The sequence below is a fragment of the Neopelma chrysocephalum genome, unplaced genomic scaffold (assembly GCF_003984885.1).
Source record: "Neopelma chrysocephalum unplaced genomic scaffold, ASM398488v2 Primary Assembly neopelma1_99, whole genome shotgun sequence".
Lineage (NCBI taxonomy): Eukaryota > Metazoa > Chordata > Aves > Passeriformes > Pipridae > Neopelma > Neopelma chrysocephalum.
Window position 1 is genome coordinate 1,425,540 of NW_020897762.1, and position 19,995 is coordinate 1,445,534.

The following is a 19,995-nucleotide window of genomic DNA, read 5'->3' on the forward strand; positions in this document are numbered from 1 at the left end:
GCGCCCGCCGCAGCCCCCGCGCCCCGCCCGCCACCAGCGCCTCCCGCGGCCAGGCCCGGGTGGGATGGGATGGGACGGGACGGGATGGGATCGGCCCGCCCGGCTGCGGGTCTGTCCGACCCCGCTCGGCTCGCCCGGTTCAGCCTCCCCCGGCCCCGCTCAGCCCTGCGCAGCCTGACCCAGCGAGTCCTGGCGCAACGCTGCCAGGCGGCGCTCAGGATCACGGAATCACAGAATCAATTAGGTTGGAGAAGACCTCTGAGATCACCGAGTCCAACCTTTGGCCGAACACCGCTATGTCAACTAGACCATGGCACTGAGTGACATGTCCAGTCCACCTCCCTGGGCAGCCCATTCCAATGTCTAATCACCCCTTCTGTGAAGAAATTCCCCCTGATGTCCAGCCTAAACCTCCCTGGGTGCAGCTTAAGATTATGTCCTCTTGGCCTGGGAGAAGAGGCCGATCCCCATCTGGCTACAACCTCCTTTCAGGTAGTTGTAGAGAATGATGAGCCTCCTTTTCTCCAGGCTAAACACCCTCAGCTGCCTCAGCTACTCCTCACAGGACTTGTGCTCCATTCCCTTCACCAGCTTCCTTGCCCTTCTCTGGACAACTTGGCTCACCTCAGCCTGACCTCTCCAGCCCAGCTGGATTTGGTTCAGTTTGACCCAGAGGAGCCTGGATCGGCACAGCTCCTTGTCATGGCTGATGAGACCCATAGGAAGAATTTCCATACCATAATGCCATGTGTCCAGTGGGGGATCTGGCAGCCAGTTGGTAAAAGAAGAGCCCAGGGAGCCAGTGTTGGCCCCACAGCAGCGCGTCCTGAGGTGATGGGGCTCCTCAGCCCACACATCTGGTTTCTCACCACCCTTGTGTTCTTCCCACTGCACCTTCCCCTTGTGAGAGCTCAAATCGACATGTAGCCATGTTCAGCATTGCTATGGGGTCTGTGCTGGCATTCTGGTAGCATTGTGCAGCTTGTTTTGTGGGCCAGTTTAAATGTTTTTTTGCTGTAGTGAACAGTGCCATAACTGTAAACACTCTCCCAATTTGTGGCTATAGCTACACCTTGACAACTGCCCTCAGGACTTGTTTGGTCCACAGAGGAGAGGGTAACAGGAGCTCACTATTGAAAAGAAACTTTGGCCCATGAATCTGAGTAACCAGCAGTGAGTTTTGGTTTTGCTTTCTCCACCAGATGCTCTGTGATCAGGCAATCCTGGGAGAAGAAATGTGTCTGTCCCACCCAAGTTCATCACCTTGACCTTCCAGCTTCCATAGGCCCCTCCTGTTGAAGCATCCCTTTCCCATTGCAGGTAGGGAGATGTGCCTTCTCTGCTCTCATGGCATAGGGATATTCAGTCTCAATGTGGCTGCAATTCCTGAGGGAACCACTTGCTGATTTGTCTTTCAAGTCTAGTCTATGGGATTTAGTCTTCAAGGGACCTTCAAGTTTTGGTGTGGAAATTGTGTTTCTGCTCTGTTGGGTTTTAGTTTCTAAGTGCTGCTAATTTTCTTTTCAGGAACAGAAAAATCTGTGGACTGCTAGTAATGTGATGAAGGCAAGAGCTGATGAAAGCTTTGAGGTCTTCTTTCTGGGCAGTCACCCCCAGGGAGAAGCAGCATATCCTTTGGAGGTGGCACCAGAATCCACTGCTTTGGGGGCATTACAATGTTATGGTAATGCTCCTGCCACTACCAGAGGTTTGGCCATAACACCAGACAATATGTGAGAGTGCAAGCCTTCTTTCCAACCCTTGGTAGCCCATGGCATGCTCTTTTGGGTGGAAATGCTGCCTATCTCCCCACCCCCTTCCCACCCATTCATTCCGCTGCAAAGCACAGTTTGTCACCCCCTCGGCTGTGCTAATGCACCCCCAGAGCTGAGGAGTGACACTGCTGGATCTGCTGAATGGTCCCAGCTAATAATACCCCCCAATACCTCTTTATTTTGGAAAGTTATTCAAGGATCCAACTTGCAGAATGGCATGATAAACATCTTGGCAAAGCTGAGTTGGCAGCAAAAGGAAGTGTCAGGGCAGGAGTAAATGGTTAGGGGCAAGGAAATGGCAGGAACGTCTTCAGCTGCTGTACAATAAAAGACCAGAAGTAATGATTTGACACATTTCTACCCATCCTATGTCTTTTTTTTTTTCCAAAGGATGTTGTGATTGCACAGACCTCTAACATCTAAAACCTTTCATGCCAAAAATTTCCGTGGTCAGCAGGAACATCAATGCACCTGAAGTGGGGAGTGTGGCATTTAGCAATCGGTTACTACAGAAGCAGAATAAGGGCAGAGTCACGGCCATATGAAAAACCCAGGGCACAATCTTGTAATTAAAAGGCCATCATAATGCATGTACCACTGAGGAGGACCGGGTATTAATCACTGTCTGATTAATACTTGAGAGCTTGTCTGTGTGATCTGGATGTATTTTTATGTGCTCACGTTGTGTATGCACGTATTTGCCCCAGTGGTGAGAAGCAAATGTGTCTGAGGCTTGGAAGCTGAAGTTTCACTTGATCTGGCTTCTTGAGTCATTTCCTGTGGATTTGCAAGATCTCATATTTGATCTCTGCTTTCACTGTCCTACTAATTTAGAAGCTGCTGAGCGATGTATTCTCTGAATGATTTCTCTTCCTCTCGGTATTACTTTCATGCCGATAGATACTCAATTTTATTTCTCTGATATTCAGGTTACTGTGCCGGTTCTTGCGAGTGGCGCGTTCAAGATGACTGACTTTTCTGAATGAAAAGGCTCCCTCTCAGAGGTGCGATTTCTGTTTGTGCCTTGTGTTGTTTGTATACAGAGCTTCTGCTCAGACAGAATAGTGCTTCCCTGTGATGTGTTCGTTACAGTACCTAGAATTAATTAGCTATGGGTGGCAGAGCTTCAAGGCAGCAGCTCCTGCATACTTAAGATTTGCATGCTGTGACTGTCCTGTGTTTTATATTCAAAAGAAACATTTATTTTGCAAAGCAATGCTTTAGCTGTTGCAGAGAATCTGGCATGTGGACCTCGTTTCTGCTTGGATTGGAATGGACTTCCCTGAGTGCTGTTACACCTTTAGCTACCACTTATTTAGGGTGAGAAGCACTGGAATTTGAAGTGGCAAACTTCAGGATGGCATTTACTGCAGGCTTGCAACGTAACCTCCTACCTTCACTTACTCTTGCTTGTAAAACCTTTGAGCTGAAGTCTTCCACACTGTTGATTTAGGAACCTAAATATGAATGTTGGTACCCTGTTGACTGTGCTGAATTCAATGATTTTTCCACTGACTCACTCAATGACTTTGAATGAGTGAGGAGTGGAAGTCAGCAGTCCTGAATCATGCCATCCTCCAGACAATTGCCCCCCTCACCGATAATTCTTTCGAGCAGCAATCATATTTTAAAAGCAATGATTACATCTGTGTTTTCCCCCATTATAATCGCTCAGAATTTAAGAGCCCCAGAAACAATCTGCAACATTTGCAGTCAGCTTGAAATCTTTCAGTTGACACTTTTTGGGAGGTCAGAGACTGTGGAAATACTAAGGGTCCTTTTCAGCAGGAGTGGGATTTCAGCATGCAGTTTGGAGAATTGTCGGGATCATTTCAGGCACCTGCCAGGGGAAGAGGAGGTGGAGAACTCCTTGCAGTCTTCCCAGGATGTCCTTTTGGAGGGTGGTAAGATCAGAGCAGGAAAGCAGAAAGGACCTTCACTGCCAGATGAACTGGTTTGCTCAAGAACTGACTATACTACTGTTTTCTGGTTTTTATTTCTTTGTAACCTTGTGTTTTAGGGCTGAAAGTGGCAACAAATCTTAGGATATCTCTTATGCTGTTGTTTGTGTGATTTTTTCAGGATACCAAGGGATCAACCTGGGCAGCAGCAATGACTGTGCTGGTGTCTGGGAAGGCATTGACCAGTGCACGCAGTCAGCCATGAGTCACTTGTGTGGGACAAATCTGCTGTCATTTGTAGCTGATTTCATGAAACCATGTGCTCTCCTTCACCCTATCCCAAAATAAAACCAAAGTTTATTGAAACAAGGAGACTGTGAGGAAAAGGGGTCTTTTCAAAACCCTTGCTTTCCAACTGGGCATTCTGTTGCCCTCGTAATATTCGGGAGTATGTGATTTATAGCTCCCCTGACACGATGGTTTGGTGTTTCCTTTGTGTGCATAACTTCCTTTTGATATAAAGGGATGATAACAAACCTAAACTGTAATCTCACTAGCACATGACACATTGTCTTTGTGGTGCAGATGGCAGGAAAATGCTCTGATCTTGAGTTCAGCACTTCAGCCTTCCCACCCCCACCCCAAATTCCACCCTGGTAACAGGGTGGGCATTAGCAAGTTTAGTGAGGCAGCAGTGTTGGTGGGGGCGATTCCTTCAGATGCAGTGATGCAGGATGATGGTTTTGGGAGTCCCACTGGAGTTGAGTCCCTGGTATGGACTCAGCAAGAGATGGGCGCACAGCTGCTTCAACTTCTTGCTTACCTTTTGTGCTGAATGACCGGAAGGAAAAACTGCTACAAAACCTTCACTTACCACTGTCAGTCCCCCAGCAGTGCTTTCCTTCTGTGCATTCCCAACTCAGCGTGCCCTGGCCCATCAAATCAAAAAAATAATGTGCACGAACTCTGCAAGTGTCACGGCAGCCTCAGGATTAGTCCTAAAGCCGGGCTACTTTTGGCATGAGGGAAGGGCTGCTCTTCTCTTGAGATGCCTTTCCACCCTTGAGAGGTTTCTGCATTTTTGATACAGCTGCTTCCAGAGCCTCATGGGAGCTGAACAAACAGATGTCAAATAATCTGTTCTTACTTCAGGGAGCACAAAAGTGGATGGGTCTGGGAAAAACACTGGAGCTGTGCACACCTTTTCCTCCCCTCCTCGGGGATTATTTGAATTAGGCTTGAACCCTTAAGTGTATTTGAAAAAGTTGCCTTCTGATGGCCAAAATTCACTTGGGTGTTCCTCTTTGTCTTGCACAGCTATTGTGAGACCATCCCTTCTGAACACTCATGTCCCCTTTATTGCAAAACTCTTTGATCGGCCTCAGCAGGTGACACAATGAACAGTTGACTACTTACTTTAGCAAAACCAGTTTTCATGGCTTGACCTCCTTTTCTCACCCAGCATCTTGCTGTGAGTAGAGGGTCCTATTCAGTGTCTGAGCAGATGTAATTGCAGGATTACCCAGTCCAGGCCCAGACGTGGGAGAAACCCCCCACAGGCATTGATCAGGAAAGGCTTCTGGAGTTAAATTAAGCTTTTGAAATATGGAAACGAGGACATGGCTTAGTCAGGCGTTCAGTGGCATATGATACACAGGGGAAATGAGTTATATGCACCCTATTTGTGTCCCTCTGAACCCAGCCCTCAGCTTCAGGGCTGCTCGGTGACATGACCCATGCAGAACTTTAAAGATGCTTGACAATGTTTGATTTCAAAGGGTGCCAGTCCACCCTCTTCTCCAGGCAGATATTTTTCCTTGTGTCAACATCCTCATAACAACTCCAGCTAGGCAAATATAGCACATGGCTTATGAGTGTCCTGGAAGGACTCAGAGGTGGAGAGTTAGAGCTAAAGAAGGTTCATGGTTAACCCCATGCACCACTGAATAGCTTTTCCCGGGATAAATTACAGCACATGATGAAGAAGCTGGGAGGAGAGTTTAATGGTCCTGCAGAGAGCACCACCTTAGACAGCCGTCCCTCAAGATATTCCCAAGGATTCTCATGGAAAATAATCCTACGCTCCTTTTATGTCCTTGTAATCACACACATATTATGCTTCCCTGCCCAGTTCTGAGGAGAAAGGTAATTAGTCACTCCACACAAACCTTTTGGGACTATGCATATACTCCAGTATGGAATACAGCTCCGTCTAGAAGGGAATAAAAATGCACAGCTCTTCTCTATGTGTGGTTATTCACAGAAGCTGCCATTCGCAGGAACTGGGTGCAAGGCCTTCCACGTGCTCCCTGCCAGCTGCATCTCCAGCAGCATTGGCTGCCAGGCTTAACAAAGCCCAGAAATGGAAGCCCAGGTTATGAGAGCTTCACACCTGCAACACCAAAAGCACAGGCTTGACTCCTGCTTACAAAACTCCCTTGTTTTAGATAGCAGACTCTCCAGTTTCTTAGAGGAAAAAAAAAAAAAGAAAGGCTGGTTATTGCTGGGTGTGTGTTCTGACCTTAAAAGCCGAAAGTAAAAACAGTCCCAGATATGGGGTGTGCTGAAGTGGCAGCTGAAGGGCTTTTTTTGTTCGTTCTACAGTTAATACCATCGTGCTAAAATTGCACAGGGAGGAGTGGGGGTTAATTTAAGATTTAGTGTGACCGAAAAGAATTATTTAGAAAACAACAAATGGATGACATTCTGAAAAATAAGCTTGATTTCCATAGTCAGGAGTACTTGACTTAAGTTGCAGGGACTGTGAAGGAAGCCTCCTGGATCCATGGCAGGTAAATATTTGCTTTTGATTCTGTTTTTCTCTTCAAGTGTAGAAACCCCAGCATTTACACTTAAATGGATGTGCTGTAAGCTATGTTTAGGAAGAGAATTTCATCCCCTCCTGCACGTACTTTTAACACATGATAATTATTTGACTGCAGCTTTACAAAGTATGGCTGGAGGGATGGTTTGTAAGGGAGGAGTTACATGGCACTGATAACTGCCTGACTCAGCCCCACTGAAGGCAGTGGCAGCAGGATCAGGCCATCCAGAAGAGATATTTTATTTTAAATGTCAGTTATGTACCTTCAGTGGCTTATGGTAAATTCCTGCCTCCTGATTTCACGCGTTGGAGAACACACATGTCTGCTGGAGTGATGAATGTCTTCAGGGTCACGTGTTCAATGTGGACAGGAATCTCTGCATTTTATCACCTTTTTTAAAAAAAAAAAACAAACCAGGGATCCAGAGAGCTTATGAAGATGATGTTTTGGTGACTGATGCCATTGGTTTTGTCTTCATCAAACATATCACAGAGTCTGTGCTCTTCCTTTATTTTTTGCTTTCTGCTTCTTCTCTCCCACCTGATCTGTTCCTTCTATACAACAGGAGCTATAGTCCAAAATTCATCAAGGGGTGAAAAAATTGCCCTAACCACACGTCCAGATGCATTACCTTGTGTATAACTGGTTCTGCTTGTGCCGAAGCCATTGCCACACTACCAGTATTTAACTAATTATTGCACAAAATATTCTGGATAGCTGTGACATTAAAAAGCTTTTCATAAATTGGTTCCTGCTCAGCTCTGAAGACATTTGGGTCTTTTCTTTGATGTTTCTCAGTCTAAGAAAGTGAAAGCTCTCCTACAAGACTTGATCAAAGTCCTGTGAGATGGCAGTCTGAATTTCGGCCCTTCCTCTCTTGGAGGAAGGCAAACCAGGACAAGTCTTTGTCTTCTTGAAAGAAACATGGATAACTGTCTTCTTTAAAATCCTGTGAGGGTGGAAAGCAGAGGTTATTTTCACTTTCCTGTAGCAAGGTCAACTCTATCCCCTCTGCAGATGGACTTAAGCTCTCCAAGTAACAGGATGAGCAAGGCACCTTTTGAGAAGGGTCACCAGAGCCTGTTGCTTTGTGCTTTCTGAAGAATGCTAACAGTGGAAAGGGCTTCATGCCACTACCATACAGCTGTCACCAAAATCACAGCCAGAGGTTTATTTGATCATAAAATCTGCTACAGCAGGAAGCAGTGGAAGCTCTGCAGTAACTTACTTTGCTGCACACAAGTACCCCAAAAGGGGCTTTGACCTTTTAACAATGGCACTTCATTATACAGAATTTTCTTATGTTAATTTTCTGAGTATTGAGGGGAAGAGAATCACTGAGAAACATGAGATCTTGAAAAAAAAATTTAAAAATGTAATAAATCATATATTGTGACTTTTGTTATAGTTAGTACATCCATATAATAATGTCTGGTATGACTAGTCTTCATTTGTATCCTTCACAATCATTTGTAGGGGTGGAGAAGAGTCTTGGTCTTCCATTACAGCAGAAGAAATCACAGCCTGAGGAGATACCCAGCTGTCAGGGAGAGGACTTGAACTCAGGAGCATTTGGAAGTCATCTAGGACAAGAAAACAGCACCCACTCGAGTTTAATTCCCTGTGCTTTTTTATGTGTGTCTAGTTGCTTGGCTGTGAGTGGTATTTAAATCCCCTGAGCCCCTCTGTTCCCTCGTAATTTACTATCAGAAAGGACAGAAATAAATTCTAACATGTTTGTGAGACCTACCAGAATTACTTCAAACTTAGGAGAATTTTGAAGTAAACTTAAATGCTTCAAAGCCTAAATATCACACTGCTAATTATCTTCTTATTAGTTTAAATTATCATGGATTAAAATGAAATGCTGCTGTGAAAACTGCCCCATCAAACTGAACGTGGTTGTAGCTGTTTGCCTGGTGTGGCCTGAGTAAAAGTGCTCCACTGTGCATTTCCACCTTAGGAAAATTCTTTATGCCCTGATTTCCAAGTTCGAAAATAACTCTCTACAGATGAAACACATTTTTCACCCTTCAAAGAAGTGTTTTCACCTACAAATACTTCTTGCTGCCTAAACAAGAGCCCTTTCCTTTACACTTGTGCCAACATGTAACTTGGATAAAGAATTAAACTTAGATTCTTAGTTATAATGCTTCCCTTGACTTTTTTTTTTTTTAAATAATGACTGTAAGACCTGTGCTGCCTTCTTTCTGAATTTTAATCTTTCTAGTGAAGGTGTGTTTGAAGAAGGCACACCCTTCAGAAAATGTTTTGTGGTATCGTATTTGTGCCTTTAGTGTTGAGGACGAGCTTGCCTTTTCAATATTAAATGCACTTTTCAGGGTCTTACATCACAGAGGCCTAAATTAAAACATGCTTACCATAAAGGGGTGCAGCATATGCATTCATCCTGGAAATTGCACTGTGACATGAAAGATATCCAAGCACTACATGTAATTTTGAAGATGAGCAAGGCTTGGCCTTTCAGATGTCCCACGCGAGGGAAGCACCCACATCCCGCAAAATTGTAAGCTTCTGAATCATGGAAGTCGGATCATAAAGCCTCTAATTCCCACTGGTTTGAAGATGTGTGGGACTGTGAAAATTAAGCCCAGTGCCGGATCGGGGGTGGATGTGAGCCTGTGCAGGAACCCCTGTGACCTGGCACCCAGCATGACCCAGGGAGCTGCAGAGCTCAGGGATGGGGTAACTCTCACTTTCTGCCTCCCAGCTCCTCCTCCACGTGGTTTTAAGGCTCCAGGGTCAGGAGCTGGTTGCTCACCATGGTGTGAAAAGTTTGCTTAGTGGTTTGCAGGGTGAGAAGGGCTGGTCATGCCCTGTGTGAAGAATTATTTGTTTAACTCTAAGTGTCTTTCTCTTAATTAAGCCTGACAAAGGAAATGTTTCCTCTCTGTTATGGTGGTATAGACCAGGAGTAAGACCACTGGCACCCTTATTTTGGATATATATACCATGGTGAGACCAGCAGCTGGCCTTTAACATACCATGAAGGTATGCAGCTGTGGGTGCACCCTGCTACAGGCTGTGCACCCCTGCAGATCTAGAGACCTTCTTTCTGGGTTCATATGGGATTAATGCCAAGTTCATTCTCCACATCCATGTCTCCCAGGGGCCAAACTGTAGCTTCCAAGAGCCATCAGCTCCATGAGCCTGTGGGTATACAGAGGGAACTCCCAAACTCCAACCAGAGTGAGACTTCCTGCCTCTATTCGATGTCAATTTATACTCATAACTGTTGCAGGGACAAATTTTGCAATCCATTCCAAGTATTGGATACTGGCAATCCCTCTCCCAGAGTGCCATGGTTGGAGAGTATCCTGGGCTAACTTTAGAGGCTCTAGACTCTCCTGTTTCTAGATATTGCAGTAAATGTTGTTATTTAGCTTCCTGTGGGGTTACTGGGCTTGACACAAACGTCCTAGTCAAGCTCACAAGGAAGAGGAAATATGGGAATATTTGCCACCAGAAGACATTGCCTCCCTTGACATTTTTGTCTGCAAAACAATGGCTTATAGAGAGTTTTAAACTGGAAGGTGTTGTTGGCTGTTTTCTTTTTCATTTTTTGATTTTTGTTTCCTGTAGGAGACCCTCTGAATTCCTTAATGTTGTCATTGAGTCCCAGGGATTTCCCTCTCTCTCCTCTTCCAGTTGTGCTACATCTCCCAGGTTGCCTGCAATGCGAAATTGCTGAGGGAAGACATTTCTGTTTAAACTGAAAGCCATGAATACAAGAGCTGCTCCTCCCAAAGGAAATGTTGTTGTTCTTTTTACTTCCATGTCCTCAAATAAGTCATAATCTTTGCTCTGTACCCTGGTATTTCCACTTGGGACTTCCCAGTTTCCTATAAATTCTGTTTTACTCTCTTGCTGAGTCTGTGGAACCAGATACTAAATCCATCTTACTGAAAAAAAAAAGAAAAGAACAATAAAACCCTAATTGAAATATTTTTCTGAAAAATGCCACACCATAGTGATTTTTGAAACAAAAGCCCTAGAAATACTTTTTTTCTTTTCTAAACTAGGAAAAGAAAAGCAATTCACTTTTAGTGGAATTGGAAGTCTTGTGTCGTATGCAGTGCCAGCTTCAGGAAAAGGAGAGCCCGACTTTGTCTTTTTATATATATTTGTGTATCTTTGTTATCTGTATTGTGGAGTCACTCTTGTCAAGTTTTGCCATGATGTTAAGGAGAAGGTGGCTGTTCCAGGTACTAAGGTGGCTCGTTTGGAAAGGCTGAAATCTGGCTGCCTGCCCTCAGGTGCCCGTGAACTCCTCTAAAACCTCAGTCAAACCTCAGGGGCTCTGCCCCCACTTCTCTCTGACGGAAGGCAACCAGATGTCCAAACTGTGTCCATTCTGGAGTCCTAAGAAGAATCTTTGGGATATTGTTTTGTCCTGGTTTTTTTGCTGTGTGTTTTTTTGGTTTTGTTTTGTTTGTTTTGGGTTTTTTGTTTTGGTTTGGTTTTTTGATTGGTTGGGGTTTTTTTTGGCTGGATATGGTTTTTCTCCCAGCAAGCCATTCTTACTTTTCAGTGATCTGATGTTATTCCATGCCAAGAAGACAGGAGTCTCCTATGCAGGAGATTTGTGCCTGACACACCTCACTACCCTCCCCAGCTCTTCCTCCCTTCACTGCTCCTTTCTACCTTCAGAGTCATCACCCAACTAAGTTCCTTATAACTTTGGTGCCTTTATACCCTTGCTCTCCCAGATCTTGAGGGATCAATTCCCTGTTGATCCCACCCAGAGGGATCATTCTTTTGTGTGTAGTGACTTTAGGCTGCATCATGCAGCACCTCAATCCGGGAGTCCCTGGCCAAAACCCAAACACCATGTTCCCCTCCACCACGTGAAAATGAAAGTCAGCTTGGCCACAGCGAAACCACAGAGCCATGACAGAGGGCTCATGTGTTTGTGGAGATGGTGTAAAGCACCCAAACCTTTTCTTCAGATTTTCAAGGGGTGCAAAATACATGGACATGTCCATCAGCGGGACTTCCAGAAGGACAAAATGACACTGGGATCCCCACTATGAAAAGCTGCCCTAAGGTCGGTGACACAGGATTTCCGCAAGCTTGTGCTTATCTTATAGACAAATCTCCTGGGGAGGAAAAGTCAGACACACACACAGGTACAGTGAGCACAGCTGTCTGTTGTGGGGCTGTAAGGAACTGCCGGAAACCCGTGGAGGAAGATGCAAAAAAAAAAAAAAAGAAAAAAAAAGAAAAGGGGAAAAAGGCGGGGAGGGAAGAAGCTGTTTTTCTCAAAGCTTGGCTGCCCTTGCAAGCAGAGTAACATCACAAAAGAGACACATGTTAGGCAGGTTTAGACTATTAAATCCTTTCAGTGTTCTGTAGGTGGTGAAATAGAGGGAAAGAAATTTCACTGTGCATTAGTGCAGTGGTAACATGATGTTTTCAGGAGAGTGCACCCATGAGCAGGCACAGCAGCTTGCCATGCTGATAAAGCTTGTTTCTGGTCTGGAACAGGGGAAACTGAGCCATGGGAGCAAATCAACTTGCCAAAGCCACACAACAAGTGTGACAGAGTTAGAAAGATTAAATATGAACAGATTGCCATTACCCTTCCTGCTTCATGCACACATGCAAAGACAGTGCCTGCACTGAGCGCCTTTGATGCTCCTGGAATTCTGAAGTCAGGTGGCCTGGATAATATCGACTCACTTCTTATGTAGAAGTTATAGATGGAGTAAAAATGAGCCACTCGAGTGTTCAGTTTGCCCCAAAAGGAGCAGAAATTTGTTGCTCACTCCATGTTAGCCCATGCACTGTATGGCAGGGAGGCACAAAGCAGAGAATATGCCCTCTGAGAGACCTGGGGAAATAAGAGCTGCCTCAGTTCAGGGGCTGAGCTGGAAAATGGAGAGAAAAAGAACTGGATTGGGTCAAACCAAAATACAAGGTAATTTTTCCCTATTTTTTTTCTGTTTTTGTTTGGTGGAAATGAGAAAAACCCCAGTGTGTTATTTTGGGTCAACCTGAATCGCATTTTGAATGTAATGTTTTGTTTTGAGGTTAGTTGCCCCTCTTGTTTCTCACACTTTCTTTTATTTCAGGTCTCTTTTGAGTGAAAAATGCTACTTCAAAATAGCAAATCAAAGGGTTGTGTTTAAGAGGCAGTGAAATAAAATGCTGTGACATTTTTAAAACAAACAATTTATTTCAAGAAATGTAGATATATATGTCTTTCCCCCATTGATTTTTGATACAGTTGAAAATGTTTGCCATGTTTCATTAATCTTGGAAGTTCCAAAATTGCATGGTTTGAGTTTGTCTTTTTTTTTTCCAAGATATTTTAGTGTCTTGGGGTTTTTTTGCCTCATTCAATTCCTGCTGAAGCAATTGGCCCTGCAGAAACAACAAAAGGGAGGTGTGTGACCTGAGGAATGGGGGGTCACAAGATTTCAGGGCACAGGACAAGGCTCACAACAGCACCTGGGTCAGAGGCCAGTCTATAGCTGAAGGCAAAAGCATTACCAGTGCCTTCTTATTTCCCAGCAAAGCTACCGAAGTAGCAGCAGTGAGGAAAGAACAGAGGCCACGGGGGATGGATGTGCGTGGCTTCGTGTTGCTCAGTTTTAAATGGCTGTGCCACCGGAGGGTTGGTTTTCTAACACCCAGATCACCAGCACAAACCTTTCATCCCAGGCTTTCTCAGTTTGCTGGCAGGTCCTAGAGAGGTAGATGTGTGCGGTCATGCAAGAGGTGTTGGGGTCTAGTTTTATCACTGTGCACCCCATGCCCTGTGGATCTGCAGGGCTCTCTCCTTCAGCTGGGCAGGTCTACGGATGTGTAGGTGCACTTGGAGCTACTCCTCTGCTCCAGCTGTGGGCCTGCTTGCTCGCCAGCAGGCAGGCCAGGGATGTACGGAGGAGCAAAATGCCTTGTGCTCACTCCAGATAAGAGAGGTGACGCTGATAGGCATGAGGGAAACATCCCAAGCAACTGACTGAAGCAGGAACGTGGTTTGCAGCTCAAGTGTTTGCCCGACTTGTTGGCACTCTCGGGCAGGGACAGGCGGGAGCTGGTCCAGGGGGACTGTGCTGCACGACGATGTCCAGTCCTAGAGCTTTTCTTTCCAGCCAGAACATTTACTGTGAAGGCAGTAGCCCTTTAAAACCAGATATATGGTAACTGGCAGCTGAGGTGAGAGGCCTTCCCTTCCCAACCAACAAATAATGCTGTGTGCTTTGACTAGCAGGGGACAGACATTCGAAATTCAAGCTGTTTTAAGTGAGCAAATTCTTTTCTGATTTTCCCAGAGCTGGCCAGCTGTGGCCTTCTGTGGTTGCTCCATCATGAGATGTTTTGTAATGAAGTGGTGGGGTCTCAGCAGGCCTTATTCTGTTGCTGGAACAATGGAGCATGGACTTTCTTTATATCCTGAAGGGCATCAAATAATAAGAACAAGAAAAGTTGTCCAGCTGTGCTTCATCTGGACTAGTTTTCTCTTTTAATTTTTTTCAGTCAGCCTTAGTAGACAGTACTGCTGCTTAACTCACTTGTCTTCTGAGGATGATACTTGACATGTAAATAGAAAACTGGTTTTAAGAAGTGAAGTGTGTCTAGCATGAAGAAGTAAGAATTAGTCCTGCTGGAATAACCTTCCTTTTGTTGGGATTATATTAGGGAGGGATTTGGTCTGCTACTTGGGCATGTCCATGCTCAAGCTGGCTGTTGTTTTTAACATCTAGAAATTCATTCCTAACCTTAGTCACCTCAGGTGATTTGCACTTGAAAAGATCACATAGCCTAGTAAATTTGGGAAGGATAAATAAAGGAATAGCAACACCAAACTGCCTTCTGGCTAGTAAGGGCTGTGGTTACTCAGTTTCTTGGCAGTGCTGGGCTATTCACTACTTCAGTTTAACCCCCTACAAAGTCCATGTAGAGGTGGAGAATTGCAGGCAAAACCCGCTGGCTGGTCCTGCACCTCAGAGCAGTGCCCAGAGGTGGCTGTCACGGCTCAAGGTGTTGCAGAAAAGGAAGCCAAAGCATCTGTCAGGCCCCCCTGGCCTGTGGGAGATGCGCCTGTGAAGGTGCAGGCGGATGTTTGCTGCTCACAGCCTGCCTCCAGTTGTGTGTCACAGCAAGGTGAGAATGAACACAGTAAGTGGCTTAAAGAGCAGATTTTGAAGGGAGCAGGTCAAGGGACTTGTGGGGCCAGGCGGTGGGAGCAACTTGACCAGCACAGCTGCAGCTGGAGGAGAATGGGCAGCTCCACCTGTATTGTCCTGCTTGGAAAAGACTGGCTGGCAGGTAAAGCCCACTGCAGCAGGGGCCTGGGAAAAAGGGGGCTCCAGATGATTCACCTGCATCTATTGAAGTAAATCAAGTGGGCTGCATGGAGAACAACTTATCTGCTAAGTCCATCATATTTGCTGTCGTATTTTTTGTTGTTTTTCTTGTTGAAACCACTACAGAGAGCAGCACATTTCCAGGAGCCTCACTCCAGCAATGAAACTTCCCTGTGGCTTCCTGCCGGCTTGGGGAGGATTCGTGACTGGGGATGCTTTACCTCTTCCGTGCCAAATCGACTGGAGCCATGTCTCAGGGTAGTTCTTTGATATCCTGTACAAAAGCTTGTTCCTCATTTGTAATGAAATAATATGTTTCTGCGAAGTTTAATCTGATTAAAATACAGAGAATTGGGATGGGGGACTGGGTACGTGCATAGTGGTATTTATGTATCCATTTCTTTTGTTAAGAGATAGGCCTGCCAGTCCCACAGAAACTTAAACATGCACTTAATGTTCCCAGTGGCTAATCCCATGAAAGTCTACTCCCAGAATATAGTCAAGCACACATACACATCTGTATAAGGCATGGACTGCTCTGCCCTAATACTGATGTGCTGACTTAGGGCTGTTGTTTGTGAATGTGCTCGTGTCTGGAGCATATCCTCAGACTCAGGGATACCTAAATCCTCACTGACTGGATCTGCAAGATGTTAATAGGAGTTGGAAAATGGAGGGCTGGAATGGAGAGGCAAGAAGTTACATTTAACGATGTGAAATAATGGTAGAAGCCAGGCACAGAATCATGAAGTAGTGGCTTTGGCTAGCAATTATTTACTTCAGTCTTCCTCCTCCCTCTGTGAAATGCTGACTCCTGCACCCTCCATCTAGTAATGGCACAGTTGCCAAAGGGACATTTTTGTTTTATATTTCAAAAGCAGGCCTGGAACATCCACAGGTATCAGTGTCAGGCAGAGGGAGAGAAAGCTCAGAGATAATACAGTACATGCACATAGTAAGGCATGCACCTTATCCCTCAGCAAAATTGGTGAATTACTATCAGTGCCACAACACTGTTCTCAATTACTGCAACAACTTTAGGACTTTGATACAAGACCAGCAGAATTTTGGTCTGCAATCTGATAAAAAGCCAACTGTACCAGAGCAGCAAAGAGATTAAAAGCAAAACAAATAATTAATGAAAATGGAGGGGGGAAAAACACCTCCAACAAATGAAAAATTACAGACTAGAATTTGAATTAGATGACATCTTTTATACTAAAAACTCCCAACATATATTCCAGTATTGTTTTGAAGGCAGATCTGTTGCCCATGTGAGACTGGAGTGACACACCAGTGTGTAGGTACTGCTGCACAATAATGGGATCTCTAGAGCACTCATGATTGTGAGTCCTTTCGTCTTACAAGGACCCCATAGGCTTGAATACTTGGGGACATGTGCTGGGTTTGGTTTTCAGTGTAACCTGAAGCAAAAGTCAGCTTGAGGCTGCTAGATTGTGCCTGGTTTCAGATCAAACCCCTATGAAAGTAGTGAATTGAGTAGGGTTTCCACTCAAAACCATAAATCGGTCTTGGTTTCCTTGAAACTTTGCCCAGATTTTTTTTCTTTTTCTTTTTTCTTTTTTTTTTCTTTTCCAAACTTGGCCTGTGTTCTAGCTTTGTAACAAAACCCAAAACAAACATCTCTGGGTTTCGGGTTTAGTTGTGAAAGTTTAACACAGAAACCATTTTCCTCCAGGACGAAGGGGGGGATGCTGGCCTGTGCGCAAAGGCTGAGCTTGTTTTTTTATTCTTTTGAGAATGATGGTGATAGTTTTTAATTTCTACCTTGAAAGCAGCTGGAGAAGAGGCTTTGGCTTAACATCTGATCTGAAGGACAGAGCAGAGGAGGGTAACCATCCCACCCCAGCCTGGTTTTCCCATTCGCTCTTAGCAACGGGGAGTGCAGAGAAGTTCCGCTGTCTCACTGTGATGCCACTTAACTCAGACCAGAGCAGCTCTGAATCAAGGTCAGCTTTTGATAGCATGGAGGCCAAAGATAGCAGGAGGACAGATTTTTGCCTGGCACATGGTAAGATCAGCAACTGGGAACCATGCCACCACAAGAGAAGGAGCTGTCAGAAATTGCAGCTTCCAGCTCACGCTGAATTCCCATCTCACCGGGAGTGAGGCTTGTTGTGTAAGAAAGCAAGATACCATCTATTAATTGCTGGCAGCATTTTGTCTTTCTGTGAGACAGAAGCTTCCGACTCCTCTTGTGTTTCTCCCAGCAAGCTGGGCCTCACATTTTGTAAAGAAAGTCCAAGCTGGCATGCTCCCCTTGCTCTGGTCTGCATGGCAGGGAATCCAGGACTCCAGCATTTTCCCATTAGCCTAATGCTCCCTGTGCCACATTGCGTGGTGTGAAACAGAGATTTTTTATTTCTAATTTTTTTTAGTCAAAATTACTAATGTGCACAAGGTCAAAGACTACAGGAGTCACCATTTGCCATGCTAAAAAAGGTTGCTGCTGTCTCTGATGAGCACAGATACACTGAGTGGTCCTCACAGCTTTTGACCCAGAGGCGTGAATGCCAACACCGGAGTTCTCTCTTGCTGTGCCTGGCTATAATCACAGGAAGCTCATTCATTACGCAGGTCCTGAAGATGTGGAAGTCTTGCTAATCATTTTAGATGGGAGGGGTAAATTAATCATTTCCTTTTACACTTGTTGATAGAGCAATTCATTCTGCCATGAGAAAATTTGGAAGTGGGGGGAAGTTTCAGTAAACTGTGAGTAAAACCTGAGATTTCAATCAGATGTTGTGGTCCAGCTTTGCTGCTGCTTTTCTCTTTAATCTTACTTCCCCTGTCTCCTCACAGCAGGGCCTTTTCCAGGGCTAGGCCACACTTCCCAGAGCTGTCCTTTTGAGATAACTGGGATGGATGGTAGGTAACTTTTCAGCCAGGGAATGCACAGGGAACCTAGGAAAACATATCTGCTGTCCTCATTCAAGGGACTAGATAAGATCCTGTGAGAAAAAAGCCTAAAGCAGTACAGCTACTGTTATCTCCAGACACTAGCAGCTAAAGCAGATTAGGGACCTCCCATGCTTTCCATGGAAAGTAGGAAAGGAGTGTCCCAAGCAGCTGGGACAAATCCTTTCTGCCTCTGCCTGTCCTGTTGGGCACTGCTGAACTCGCTGCTACAAAAGGATCCAAAATAACACTCCTTTGGCTGCTGCCCTGGGCTACCTTCATGGAATGGGGGAAATAGTGTGCATCTCCAGCACTCTGTGTCCTTCTCCTGGCAGTGCCTGACTCTTGCAGGGATATTTTAGCCACTCCAGAGGCAGCTGCTGAAATATTGTTGAGCGTAGCACTGGAAAATAAGGAGAACTGAAGCTGGTTTTTTTTGTTTTGGTTTGTTATGGTATGGTTTTTTTTGCTACATCAGGCTTTAAACTGTTAGTTCTAACAATAACATTCCAAATTATAGTCCAATAATACCACCATGTGTTCTAGGGATATTGATGTCATGGTGGTTTTAGATGCCTGTCTAGGTCCTACAAATTTTGATGGGGTATGTACATAAAGGAGCTTCACAATACTCCATAATGCTGAGTTCTGAAACCAGGGATCATTAACAAAATGTATGTGTCAAACCCATTTAAACATCCTACATCACCTGGATACAGTAGTTGTCACAGAAAATGAATGGTACCTTAGCATGGCTCTTGTATTTGAAGAACTTGCTGCTTATTTTGCCTGATTTCTTATCTATCTTGCAATCTCCTTGTGCTAAGTACAGACCTCTGTAAAGCTCCTTGCAGGGGCTATTTGGTAGGGTGGGACTGCATATTATTTAAATTAGGAGGGAGGAGGAAAAAAGCAATTAGTGTTTCCTTCGATCACAGAATCACCTTTCAGTTGCACTAGTGGGAGATAAGGTTTGTTAGTTAATTGGAGGGGCTGAAGCCCCAAGGCACCAGATGCCATGGCTTTTAGAGGCTACAAAAGAAGACAGAACTGTGTGCTGCGGGAGTTTTTAGTCTGCCGGGCTTGCATGAGTGTGACTGCACTTTCCATTTACAAAACAGAGCTATTTTTGGTTTTATTAAGTTAGTACAGGTGTGAAATGGTCTCTTTTAGACCTTTTCTCCTCAAAGCAGCAGCGTTGCTTTATCTGTGTTGAGGCAGTGAAAATGTTACATTCTACCAACCCAGCTGTGCACCACACTAGTTTATGGAGCTGACAAAGGGGTTTTAAGTTAATCCAGCTGATTTGGGAGTGCTCTGATACGGAGCTGACCTCTAGCTTTGTGTTGATGACAGGCAGCAGCGAGTAGCACCATCAAAGGAACTTGGTACTTAGGTGTCTGTAAGCTGATGTAAGTGCTCCTTCTTACTCAGGTTGTACTGGTATGATGCCTTGGGTATTTATAGTTAAAGCTGTCATTGGGCAAAACATCACCCTGGGCTTGCAGAGACCTTGCCAAATCAGGTAGTACCAGCTGGACCAAGCTTGAAGTGAAATGATGAAATGTTGGCTACACGCAGATGCCTGTGGGTTGGGTGTTGGTAGCCCTGCTGCTTGCCAGGACCTACTGCTGGAAGGCAGTAGCCACAGCTGCTCCTTTGACAGTCAATGGCCCAAACCTGTATTGATTGTGCCAAACTTTTTGGCTTCTGCTCTTGCTCTGGTTCCTCAGGTCTTGAGTGCAGCTTCTGCTCTTCAGCTCCCGCTCTCTTCCTGGGAAACTCATGTCATAAAAACCCTACTCTGGCAATACAATGCTTTTACCTACGCAATTCTGGCCCTGAAGTGATTCTTTGCTGCTGTGATAGTACGTATGCAACATTGTTACTGACAAAATGATGTAGTTCAGTCTTCCCTACCTTCTCATAGCACTGCCACCCAAATCGCTGTGTTGGTAAAACAAATGGCAAAATTTCAGAAGAGAGCTTGAGCTGATCTAATGGCAGATTACTGCTAGGAGAGGGGAGCATATCCCTTGTTTCTCTGTCCATCCCCTTTCTGCCCAGAACTGTGATTATCCTGCTTCCCCCTTTGTGCCAGTCTTCAGCCAGTTTGGGATCTTTCAGTTGAAAGCACTGAACCAGGGGCTTGATAAAAATGAAACCTAAAGTGAAAAAGTAAAAAACCCAAATCCGCACATACAAAAAAAAAAAGGAGATTTTTAGACACTGGTCAGCA

General features: G+C 45.0%; 1 long non-coding RNA gene across 2 annotated transcripts in view; it reads left to right on the forward strand.

The window, feature by feature from the left end:
• LOC113973172 overlaps nt 1–8,683 on the forward strand; it is a 9,495-nt gene extending 812 nt beyond the window's left edge. Inside the window, exons 2-4 of one of the 2 annotated variants that reach the window (XR_003536166.1) lie at nt 1,203–1,330; nt 1,528–6,468; nt 7,978–8,683. This is a non-coding gene — a long non-coding RNA (uncharacterized LOC113973172). Of the gene's footprint in view, nt 1–1,202; nt 1,331–1,527; nt 6,911–7,977 lie in introns of those variants that run through there. The other variant, XR_003536165.1, reaches the window with a different exon arrangement.
• Nucleotides 8,684–19,995: the final 11,312 nt, after the last annotated feature.